General features: G+C 37.8%; 1 pseudogene; it reads left to right on the top strand.

The window, feature by feature from the left end:
* The window catches only part of LOC122121580, a 492,767-nt pseudogene that overhangs the window by 99,136 nt on the left and 380,312 nt on the right, over positions 1–13,319 (top strand).

Raw genomic sequence — 13,319 nt, 5'->3', positions numbered from 1 at the left:
TAAGAAAAAAAGAAAAAAGAAATAACTGAAAACAGTGCAATAAAAACCTCTTGTTTCCATTTCTTGGGGTTCATTTTGATAAGCATCATTTTATGTGATCATAGGCTCATCACTATTGAGACATTGTGATCCTCTCCTAAGAATATTTTCCTTTTTTCTCACTGTGCAAATGCTTAGAGTGCTGTTTAATTAATCATATCCAAGTGTAATTATTTGTCAATTAACTTGTAGACTTCTATACATATTATAGTTATAACAAATGAGGGAAACTAGGCAGCCTATGTTTCTTTGGGTCTGGCTTGCTTTGCTCTATATAATTTCCCATTTCCTTATGAATGGAGCAATGACATTCTTTTTGATGGAAGCATAGAATTCTATTGTGTACATATACCACATTTTCTTGACCCATTCATCCACTGGGGTGTGGGGAGGGAACATCTGGGTTGATTCCATATCTTAGCTATGGTAAATAATGCCACAATGAACACAATTGTGCTGGTGGCTTTACTGTGGGCTGGTTTGTGGTTATTTGGGTAAATGCCCAAGGAGTAGGATTGCTGAGTCATAGGGAAGCTCTATGTTTAGTCTTTTGAGAAACCTCCATACTTCTTTCCACAGTGATTGAACAAGTTTACATTCCCACCAACAGTATCATTCCTTTTTGGCCACATCCCCTCCATTATCTGTTATTACTAGTTTTCTTGATAATGACCATTCTAACTGTGGTGAGGTGGAATCTCAATGTGGGTTTGACTTGCATTTCCTTTATGACTAGAGATGTTGAACATTTCATCATGTGTCTATTGGCTATTCTTATTTCCTCTCGAGATAAGTTTCTCTTTAAGTCTTTAGCCCACTTATTAATGGGATTGTTGTTTCTTTGAGGGGTTTAATTTTTTTAAGCTCTAACTATACTTTACATATGAGGCCCTTGTCTACTACATAGCTAGTATAGACCTGTACAATATTTCACAATTAAAACAAAAAGATCTTCACAATGGACAAGGGTCTCATATCTAAAATATACTTGGAACTCAAAAAATTAAATCCCCCAACAACAAATCTTCAAAGAAACAACCGCCCAATAAATAAGTGGGCTAAAGACTTAAAGAGAAACTTCTATGAAGAAGAAAGAAGGATGGCCAATAGACACATGAAGAAATGCTCAACATCCCTAGCCATAAAAGAAATGCAAATCAAAACAACATTGAAATACCACCTCACCCGTTAGAATGGCAAAAATCAAGAACTCTAATAACAACAGATGCTGGAGGGGATGTGGACAGAAGAGAATCTTACTTCATTGTTGGTGGGAATGTAAACTTGTTCAACCACTTTGGAAAGTAGTATGGAGGTTCCTCAAAAGACTCCACATAGAGCTCCCCTATGACCTAGCAATCCCACTTTTGAGCATTTACCCAAATGTTTACAAACAAGACCACACTAAAGCTACCAGCACAACTATGTTTATTGCAGCATTATTTACTATAGCTAAGATATGGAACCAACCCAGATGCCCCTCAGTAAATGAATGGATCAAGAAAATGTGGTATATATACACAATGGAATTCTATGCCTCCATCAGAAAGAATGACATTGCCACATTTGTTAGGAAATGGAAAGACTTGGAAAAAATTATATTTATTAAGTGAAGTAAGCCAAGCCCAAAGAAACATAGGTCCCATGGTTTCCCTTATTTGCAATATCTAGTATACGTATGAGTCAAGCAGAAAAGGTCAGATAAGGTGATGTTAGGAAAATGAACCCTTAGATATGTATTTAAATGTTTTTTTTTCTTTCATGCATTTGTTTCTAATGCATTTATAAGATTATTTCTTTGTTGCTTTGTATGTCCCTCCCCCACAGTATAACCCCTGCTTTCACTGTATTTGATGTCGGTATAATTTGTGGAGGGGACGGGGAAAAACAAGTTGTTTAAATAAGGATACAGGTGGACCCGTTGCAACAATGAGATGTACAAGTTGTCATGTCGAAAACGAACTTTACAACTTTGGGGGTGGGGGGAGGACTGGGCGGAGGGGGGGGGGGGGGTCGGGGAGGATGGGAAGGGATGGGAAGGGGAAACAAAGGAGGAGGCTACAATGCTTGATAAGAAATGTACTCATTACATTGCCCATGTAATTGTAACCCCTCTGTATGGTATTTTCACAATAAAAATAAAAAATAATCTCAAACTTAAAAAAAAAAAATCTTCTCCCAGTCTATGGGTTTTCTATCTGTCTTCCTAGCTATGTCCTTTGCCATGCAGAATCTCTTCAGTTTGATGCAATCCCGTTTATCCATTCTTTCTTTAATTCGTTATAATTCTGGATCTTAGGAAGTTTCAACCTGTTCCAAGGAGCCTTAGTGTTTCCCCTAACCCTTCCTGTAATATTTTCAGGGTAACTGGTCTTACATTGAGGTCTTTGATCCATTTGGAGTTGATTCGGGTGCAGGGCGATATATAAGACTCTAACTTCAGTTTTCTGCATAAGTATAGCCAATTCTGCCAGCACCATTTGTTGAAGAGGCGGCTTTTCTTCCATATTGTGTTTTTGGCTCCCTCATCAAAGATTAGGTGACTATAAGCCCATGGGTTCATTTCTGCGCCTTCGATTCTATTCCATTCATCTTCAGGACTATTTGTGTGCCAGTACCAAGTTGTTGTTGTTGTTTTATTACTACAGCTTTGTAATAGAGCTATCTTTCTGGGCTTCATAGTTCCTCTCCTTATCAGAGTGAACAAGACCCTTTAGCGGTGAAAGTGAAAAGTTACCCTATGCAGTTTTTATTTTTTTTTCTGTTTTTAGTTTGAGCTAAATGAAAAATCTCACGCAGTTGAAGTGATAGAAAGATCATGTGTAATTTTAAACTCCCAATGGTAATATCTGTATGGTACACAATCAAGATGACATTCATAGAGTCAAGATGTATGTAGGAACATTTCTATTCCACCCAGATACCTCACAATGCCCTCATAGCCATAAAGATTTTTCTTGACATCCATAAATTCTTCAACCCCCTCAATGCTTGGTGGAACAGTCTACATTACTATACTCCACTATCCATACATAGAAATGACATGCACTCAGTACAATATTCTGGAAATTCATAGAGACTGTTGCATATAGCAATTATTTGTTAATTTATTGATGAATAATATTCCAAGGTATGAATGTACTTATTGAAGGATATATCGGTTGTTTCCTGTTTGTGGTAGTTATGATCAAAGTTGGTATAAATATTTGTATACATGTGGCTATGTTAATATCTGTTTTAACTTTCCTGGGATAAATATCCATGAGTACAGTTGTTCAGGTGTATTGTGGTGCCATGCTTAGGTTTATTTTATCTTTCAGAGAAACTGCCAGTGGAAACTTCCGCAGTGGCTGGGCTATTTTAAATCATCACTAGCAATGTATGTGTGCTCTAATATTGCCACACCTTCCCCAGTATTTTACATCAATTTTAACAATTAAAAAATGTTAGCCATGTTAATTTTTTAAATTTTAGCCATTCAGATAGGTATGTAATGGTAATATATTGTGGCATTAATTTATATTTACTTGATAGTCACTGATGTTGGCAATTTTTCTGTATGCTTATCTGCCATCTGCAAATCCTCTTCAGTAAGAAGGCTGTCTTTTGCCCATATTCTATTGTTGAGCTTTTAGAATTCTTTGTATGTTCTAGACACTAAGCCATTTATCAGATATGTAGTTTCAAAACTTTTCTCTGAATTATCTTATGGTCTCCTTCCCCTGTTCTTTCTTTCTCTCCGTCCATCCACCCCAACTTCTCCTTCACAGGATAAAACTTCCTCCTAAATTGGACATTTAGCTCTTCTCCAACATGGGGAAGGGGAGCAAGCAAGCTCCCTCAGGCAATCTTTGTTTCTTTGGTTTTGTTGCTGTTGTTATTTTATGATTTTGCAAGGGAGGGATTGTACTAGGGTTATCAACCAGGTTGTTGAGCTTGCTAGGCTGACACAATACTGCTGAGTCCCATTTCTCACTGGTTATTTTTTAGTATAGTGTTTTTCCTGGAAATGTGCTTGAAATGTGATCCACTTATTCTTGGGCTTCCTATTGTCTCTGGCACAGGTAGACACTACTGTCTCTTGCTTGCCTTCCATGGAGATGGAATGTCATAGATGTTTCTGCCCAGGCTGATCTGGTACCACAGTACATCCAATCTCAGCCTCCCATGCAGATTTGCATGACAGGTGGGTGCCACTGTGCCCATGTACAGGCTTCTCTGATCTCAAACCATGATCTTCACATTCTTGCCCCTGGGAGTAGTCTTGAGCCACAGGGGCCCTACAACTAACAGCTCGATCATCTTTCCAAATGCCCACCTCCTAATATTACCTTGCATGCTGGCTATTTAACAGATACATTTTCAGGGACATAGGGTAATGCTGACTTCAAATTTCACTGGATTTTTCAAATTAATCTCATTGTGAATAAGGAAGTTTTAATGGTGTAGTATATACTAGGTAAGGAAGAACTTCAGGAGGAGAGGATCTCTGACACATGAGAGAGAATTTAACTGGCCAACAGAATGGGTAAGGGATTTGGGTGTGTCAAAGAAAATAGTGTGAGAAGAAGTGGAGCTAGTTGGGAGATCTGCTTTTTTTGTAATTTAAGAAGTAATGAGTATGCATTTGGAGTTGGAAAAATGAAAATAATGAAGAAGAGAGAATGGTAAAAGGTAGAACTGAGGTATGAGTAAAGGCTTAGTTTTGGATTTCTGATAGAAAAACCATTGAGTACAAAGTAGAGAATAGTTTAGAGTGTCAAGCCCAGAAGTGACAAAATGATAAGATGATTTCCCTGTAAACAATGGAAGATTTTTGCCTATGAAGCTATATATAGAAATATATGGCCAATCAATTGCCATTAGATTGCATTATTAAATATTTAAATATAGCACTAGTTGCTCTTAACATAAATTAACTTTTAAGAGCAAACCAACATATTTGGAGATGCCCACTTAAAAACTGAGGTCTCATGCTTATTCTTTCCCTACTGCCTAAGAGAAATGTTTTTGGACAGATAATTTATTGGGTGAGTATATTTTTATTTAAATATTCAACTACTTTTTTTACTTTTGTTTTTCTACTCTTGGTTTTATGATGGGTAGTCAATATAGTAAATTAGTGAAAATAAGGCTCCATTAGGTTTAACAGTCTTAACGAACACATATTTTACATTATAAAGATATATACTCAGCCAGTCACTGGTGGCTCAGACCTGGAAGATGGAGGTTCAAAGTCAGCCAGGGCAGAAAAGTCCATGAAACTCTGGGCTGTGCTGGGGCAGTGGCTCAAGCAGTGAGCAAGAAAGCTAAGTGAGAACGCAAGGGTGAAACAAACTTCATGCCCCAGTATTGGCAAAAAAAAAACCCTAAAAAGTCCCAGTGATATGTGACAGAAACTAAGTGGAATTGACATTAAGGAAAGCAGGGAACACTTTGAATATGATGTGAGAGAAACTATGCTTTTTTTTTGGGGGCGGGGGGGAGTCCGGTCATGGGGCCTGAACTCTGGGCCTGGGCGCTGTCCCTCAGCTCTTCAGCTCAAGGCTAGCATTCTACCACTTGAGCCAGAGTGCCACTTCTGGTTTTTTTTTCCTGCTTATTTGGTGCTGAGGAATCGAACCCAGGGCCTCATGCATGCAAGGCAAGCACTCTACTACTGAGCCACCTTCCCAGCCCCAAAACTATGTTCTTTATAAAAGATTCTCAACAAGTATGTATTAGTTGAAAAGATAATCTTGGCATAGGCTCTTTAAGTAGAGACAGTTAAACTAAGACTAAATGTGAAGAAGATGCTGTCATCATCTGTGGAGAGAGAATTCTCCACAGAGCTCTTATTCAAGTTCCAAAAGAGGGCCAGTATAGCTGAAGGAATGCAACAAGGAGAAAAAGTTAGAAAATGAGATGAGAAGCATCTGTTTCACAAAGGGCCTTGGAAGGCAAGAGGGAAAGGATAGTGTTTGCTAGAAATCATGTGAGAAGCCATATCCGGGTTTGAAGTAGAGGAGTAAAGTAAGGCGTGTTTTAAAAAGAGAATCAGGCTGGTAAGTGGAGATCAGAGAAGTGCGAAAGGGAGTTCACAGAGTCAAAGGAGTGCTCACGGACTTGGCAAGATGGAGGTCCTGGCAACCAGAGTTGAACAGAGAGAGGAATTAGAATTTGTGGACTATGTGGATGCGATTAACTGCTTTGCTAAGTATTATGATGAAATAACATTGACTTCTGCTTGAAAACTTCCCCTACTCCTAAAACTGTGTGTGTGTGTGTGTGTGTGTGTGTGTGTGTGTGTGTGTGTGCGTGTGTGTCTGTGAGTGTGTGTGCACACACAGACACACATGCACACCAGTCCTGGGGCTTGAACTCAGGGCTGAACTGGGTGCTGTTCCTGAAGTTCTTTTGCTCAAGACTTGCACTCTACCATTGTAAACACGGGCTTACAGGTAGTTAATTGGGTGTAAGAGTCTCATAGACTTTCTTGATCAAGCTGGCTTTAAACTGTGGTCCTCAGATTTTACTTCCTGAGTACCTTGGATTACAGGTATGAGCCACAGGTACCTGGCAAACCAATGTGTTTTTTTTTTGGGGGGGGGTTTGTTGGTCATGGGTCTTGAACTCTGGGCTTAGGTGCTGTCCCTGAGCTCTTCAGTTTAAGGCTAGTGCTTTACCACTTGGGTCACAGCACTACTTCCAGTTTTCTAGTGGTTAATTGGAGATAAGAGTCTCTGAATAGCACAAAAGCTCCTTAACGGAAAGAACAGTGCTGGAGGAATATCAATACCAAACTTAAAACTTTACTACAAAGCAATAGTAATCAAAACAGCTTAGTACTGGCACAAGAAAAGATCTCAGGACCAATGGAATACAATTGAAAACCCAGAAATGAATCTACAGACCTATAGCCATCTAATCTTCGATAAGGGAGCTAAAACAATAGAATGGAAGACAGACAGCCTCTTCAGTAAATGGTGCTGGCAAAATTGGTTGACTACTTGTAGAAAACGAAAGCTAGATCCTTATATATCACCCTGTACCAGAATCAACTCCAAATAGATCAAAGACCTCGGAGTCAAAGCAGATACTCTGAAAACATTACAGGATGGAATAGGAGAAACCCTAGGTCTCCTTGGCACAGAAAATTTTCTTAATAGAGACCCAGAAACACAACAAATCAAAGAAAGGTTGGTCAAATGGGATTGCATGAAATTGCAGAGCTTCTGCATGGCAAAGGACATAGCTAGCAAGATCAATAGAAAGCCCACGGATTGGGAGAAGCTCTTCACTAGCCATACAATGGACAAGGGTCTCATATCTAAAATATACCTGGAACTCAAAAAATTAAATCCCCCAGCAACAAATCCTCAAAGAAACAACTGCCCAATAAATAAGTGGGCTAAAGACTTAAAGAGAAACTTTTCTGAAAAGGAAAGAAGGAAAGCGAATAGACACATGAAGAAATGCTCAACCTCTCTAGCCATAAAAGAAATGCAAATCAAAACACCATTGAGATACCATCTCACCACAGTTAGAATGGCTATAATCAAGAACTCTAATAATAACAGATGCTAGAGGGTATGTGGACAGAAGTAAACCTTACTTCATTGTTGTCCGGAGTGTAAACTTGTTTAACCACTTTGGAAAGTAGTATGGAGGTTCCTCAAAAGACTCCACATAGAGCTCCCCTATGACCCAGTAATCCCACTTTTGGGCATTTACCCAAATGATCACAAACAAGACCATACTAAAGCTACCAGCACAACTATGTTTATTGCAGCATTATTTACCATAGCTAAGAGATGGAACCAACCCAGATGCCCCTCAGTAGATGAATGGATCAAATGTGGTATATATATATATGCAATGGAATTCAATGTCTCCATCGGAAATTCTATGCCTCCATTTGTTAGGAAATGGAAAGGCTTGGAAAAAATTATATTAAGTGAAGTAAGCCAGTCCCAAAGAAACATAGGTCCCATGATTTCCTTTATTTGTGATAACTAGTATATGTCTAGACAAGCAGAAAAGGTCAGATAAGTTGATGTTAGGTGAAATGAACCCCAAGATAAGTATTCAAATGTTTTTTCTTTCATGTGATTGTTTCTAACATATAAGATGATTTCTCTGTTGCTTTGTATGTCCCTCCCCCATGGTATAACCCCTGCTTTCACTGTATTTGATGTTGGTATAATTTGTGGAGGGGAAGGGAAAAAACAAATTGTTTAAATAGGGATACAGGTGACCCATTGCAACAATGAGATGTACAAGACGTTATGTCAAAAAACGAACTTTACTACTTTGGCAGGGGGGTGGGGAGGGAGATGGGAAGGGATGGGAAGGGGAAACAAAGGAGGAGGCAACAATGATTGATAAGAAATGTACTCATTATCTTGCCCATGTAATTGTAACTCCTCTATACGATATTTTCACAATAAGAAAAAGAAAGAAAGAAAGAAACAAACAAACAAACAAAATAGATAAATAGATAGATAGATAGATAGATAGATAGATAGATAGATAGATAGATAGATAGATAAGTAAATAAAGATGCCCCAAACTTAAAAAAAAAAGAGTCTCATGGACTTTCCTGCCCAGGCTGGATTTGAAGCGAAATCCTAAGATCTCAGCCTCCTGAGTAGGTAGGATTACAGGTGTGAGCTACCGACAACCAGCTCCAATGGGTTTTTAAAGCAATCTTATTTTTTTGATTGGAAGGAACTTTAGAGGGATTTGGCCATCTCTCTCAATTTGTAGATGGCCAGTAGATCTAGGGAAACTAACTAGTGGCAAAAGTAGAATCAGAACCAGATGGCCAACTTAGTTTACCGTTGCATATTATGGAAATAAGATTTATGGAGTGCTTAGTTGATGCCAGGTACCATGCCAGATGCTTCATATGTATTAAGTTCACATCATAACCCTACAAAGGAAGCTTTGCTAGGGCTGGGAAGGTGGCTCAGTGGTAGAGTGCTTGCCTTGCATGCATGAGGCCCTGGGTTCGATTCCTCAGCACCACTTAGCAGAAAAAGCCAGAGTGGTGCTGTAGCACAAATAGTAGAGCACTAGTCTTGAGCTGAAGAGCTCAGGGACAGCACCCAGGCCTAGAGTTCAGGCCCCAAGACCGACAAAAAAAAGAAAGAAACCTTTGCTGAAATTTCCACCAAGGAATACAGAGTTTGATCTCAGGTACTAAGCAATTCATGAGACAACCATTTTATTTATTTCTAATACCCCTCAGCTATAATCCTTAATGCTGTTTCAAAAGAATAAATGCCTAATTTATGAGCTAAAATTTGAGATCATATAATCCCATTTAACCTCAGTGTATATCCATCACTACTCTGGTAGAAAAGTACGATGTATAATTCAGCCTGAATAGTCCTTTATCTAAATTTTCTTTTCATTCAGAGAGTGGTTGAAGTGATTACTATGTAGGTATCAAACTCCTGTTGCTTGAAGCAGGCTTTTTATAATTGGTTTGTCATAGACTGACCACGGTAACAAACCAATTGTACAGACAACACAAGAAATCATTACACAAGATGCGTGTGTGTGTGTGTGTGTGTGTGTGTGTGTGTGTGTTGTTTTATAGCTTAATGAGTAAGGTAAGTTACAAGAGGATAGAATCTTTTTACAGAATTTCAGAGCTTATGCTTATACCATCAGACTATGGGCAATCCAGTCAACATTTATTCTGGGAGTATAAATGTGAGATGTTTTCTTAACCTCTTAAAAGAAAGCTGAAATACCCAGAAGTATTATTTCTTGTGTTCCTTGATTTTGAAAGATGTAAATTGTCAAGATTCAACTGGATTTTCACTAAAATTCATCACAGTCCCCTCTGCCACTGTGGCTTCACAATGCCATTTCTGCATCTATTTTAGCCCATGGAATAAACTATGCTGAGAAACCACAGAGTCAATCAGACTCAAAGTGCCCCAAATCCTTCCTGCTTTCGAGTTTTCCATCTCGAGATCAAAGCATTTCATGCTCATCCGCAGCTGTTTAGTGTGTTTTCTCCTCGTGTGCCCAACTTCCTTTTAAGGACTCTCCTTGGCTAGTTTTTCTGATGAGGTTGTCTGCTTGCCAGGAGAGTAGTATGAATGCAGAAATTGCAAAGGGGATCCATATTCTCTTTTTAGAGAAGCTGATGTTTTAGATAATGGCTAACTTCATTTTTTGAGAAAAACTACCAGTCTTTATATCAGAGATAAAGGAATTGGGTTTCAGTACATACAATCTGTGAAAATAGAAACAAAAAACAAAAAAAAAGGAAAAAAAACATACACATGAGTTCAATGAGGATATAATTTAGAAAGAGAGAGACTTGAAAGTACAATAGGATTAATTATTGCAATGAAAATAATAGCATGTCCTTAAATAAAAGATTAAATAAGTAGTTTTGTTGGCTTTATCTTAGGCTTGTATGTGTACAACTGGTTTGAAAACTTGAACTTTTTATGTAGCATCTTTAAAGAAAAATATGAGTGCATTTGAATAGTCATGCTTGCTTTCTTATAATGAAAGGAGACACCAGAGTCAGGCATGGTGGCACTCACTTAAAACCCCATCATTTGTGGAGAATAAAACATGAGATTCTTGAGTTTGAGGCCAGCCTGAGCTAAATAGATCTAGTCTCAACAACAAAATAAGGAAGAAGCAACCCATATAACCACACTTCACAAAAGAACCCAAATACCCAAGGGTAATAATATTTGTAGAGAAAGTTAATATTCATAAGTTATGAAATTATGAGTATTGAAAAATACTATGAGTTATGAAAGTAATGAGAGACAATACTTCACTTTTCTTTGTATTCACAACTCCTAATAAAGGCAGGTTTGGTCTTGGGTCAATGAGATAATTTTTATTTAACAAGAAGTAGGGAGTGCAAACACATATGATTGAGCCTTGAATGCACCTCAAATCATGTGTCTCATATTCATCATACTAAATCATAAGGTAAAACTTGAAATTTTTGAAGGCTATTTTCTATGACATCAAATCATAGTACTGGCAGTCCTTAATTGACAATGTTTTAACTTACAACTTTCTGACTTTATGATGGCACAAAATTATTCATATTCAGAAGCTACAGTATGTACTTTGATCTCTTCCCAGTCTCACAATCAAGTGTGAGATGGTCGATGGCAGCAGTGAGCCACGTCACCCTCCACCAGCCACAGGATCAAAAGTCTGAGCAATTTAGGATTGATGGGCTCTGGTTTGTGACAGATTAATTATATTTCTAATTTCTAATGGATGTATCAGAATGTAACTGTAAGCCAGAGAGCATTTGTACTTCTGTGGTAAACAATGAAGTTTAATGAACTTTTCTTTGAATGTTCTTATTGCTGTTTTTATGCTATATTTTTTTCCTAAATGAATTCTCTTTTCCTAACTGAATTCAGTTTCAGGAGTTCAATGGATAATGAAGTGGAAAGTTGATTGGATTGTCATTATCTTTCTGTGTAATTTTCTTCTGCAATGTTGGGGTCAGAACCATGTGCACAGTTGGCACGTACCCTGCCACTGAGCTATACTCTGAGCCCCACACATTTATAACCTATTTTATGAATATGGGAAGTAGCTCTAGCTAAGTCTTTTTCAATTTTCATATTTTTTCTTTTAGGAAAGGAGCGACAGTTTCTGAACTAGGCATTCACCTCCATATTTTGAGAGAGAACTTTACAAAGGGAGAAGGTAGGAAAGAAGTGATTGATTGGAGGAAGGACAGTAAGGAGAGGTGACACAGTATAAGAAGAAAAGGGAGAAGGTTTCCCCTCAACTTTGTATAAAGTTTATCTAGGAAAGAAATTCAGCCTGGGTTTTGTTTGTCATCCTGTTCTGACTAGCAAGGAAAAAGTCATGCACTCCTGGGACTACTTTTATGACTTGAAATGTTCTCAAAGAGCTACGTTTGTTTGCTTCATGGACTTACCAGTCTAAAAATAGCAAGAAGCACAATTCTATACAAATAAAAGTTTTGAATCACAAAGGGTTTATCTCAGCATCAGGTGAGAAAGATGTAGTACAGGGAATGTCTGTTGGTCCTAATCTGATGATTAACGAAAATTTTTTCAGCAATTAGTTAGGAGTTCATTAAAAACATACCTTAATTTACCATATGGTTTATTTTATTGGGAGTAGAGCTTCATGTTTGGCTTAGGGCCTAACGAACTTATACAAATGTGTATGTGTGTGTGTGTGTGTGTGTGTGTGTGTGTGTGTGTGTGTGTGTGTGTGTGTGTGTGTGTGTGTGTGTGTGTGTGTGTGTGTGTACATGTAGGGGTACATACACCACTTCAAGTTTTTGCTTGTTCAGGAAAGTGAGACTTAGGTTAATACTAAATCACATTTAATTTTGCTGATGGAAATTTTACAAATGAATAAAGCACACAGTTTTATGAAATAAAATGTTAGAAAAAGATGACGTTAGCCATTTGCTAAAACTATTTTGTAGTCATAGCTTAGTGCTAGCAAGGTAAAAACAGTGTTGTAATAAGCATACATTTGGAATTCACTCAAGTTCACTCAGGAAAATCAAGCCATTAGGAAATAGACAACATCAGTAGACCTGAACATATATCGAAAACAATTGAAAGGCAGTGTGTTTTGTTAAATTGAGCATCTGTAAAATAATATTCTTTATGAAATGTAACATCTACATGAAGCAATCATTTCAAAGTAATGGCAAGTTGAAACTTAGTAGTCAGATTTTATAAAGTTGTCTTTCTTTTAGTCAAAACTTTAAAAAGCCTGTGACTTCATGTGTATCCATCTCCTTTCTCTGCTAAACAAAGGAAGTAGTGTCCACAAAAGTCTACTGAAGTCCAGTTACTCTGTCACACGTTGTAATTAATTTTTTCTATTCATAAAATATTCTCTATACTCCAAATGATTCTTTTAGCAGTGTGCATAGAATTTTTCAGTTCTTTCTGAACCTACACATCAGTTTTGTGGCTGAAATAATGCCAAGAGGAAACTTTTCCCTTTGCCGAGGCTCCAGAATGCACTCTGGCTGCTGCATTGAGGAGGGGCTTTGTGTGGCTCACAGAAAGTACAAAATGCTATTTTGGTATAATTTGTCAGTTAGGTCCTTCATCTCAATTATTTAATCTATGGTTTTTTTTACATTCTTTCTCTCTCCTTCCCTCCCTCCCCCCCCTCTCTATACATACATACATACACACACACACACACACACACACACACACACACACATCTATCTAGCTATATAGAGAGAGCATTACCCTCAAATATTGTGAATCACTTTTAGGAAGTGA

The sequence above is a fragment of the Dipodomys spectabilis genome, unplaced genomic scaffold (assembly GCF_019054845.1).
Source record: "Dipodomys spectabilis isolate Male_0828 unplaced genomic scaffold, ASM1905484v1 ptg000190l, whole genome shotgun sequence".
Taxonomy (NCBI): Eukaryota; Metazoa; Chordata; class Mammalia; order Rodentia; family Heteromyidae; genus Dipodomys; species Dipodomys spectabilis.
Note: the sequence above shows the minus strand (reverse complement) of the source record. Positions and strands in the feature narration are given on the sequence as shown.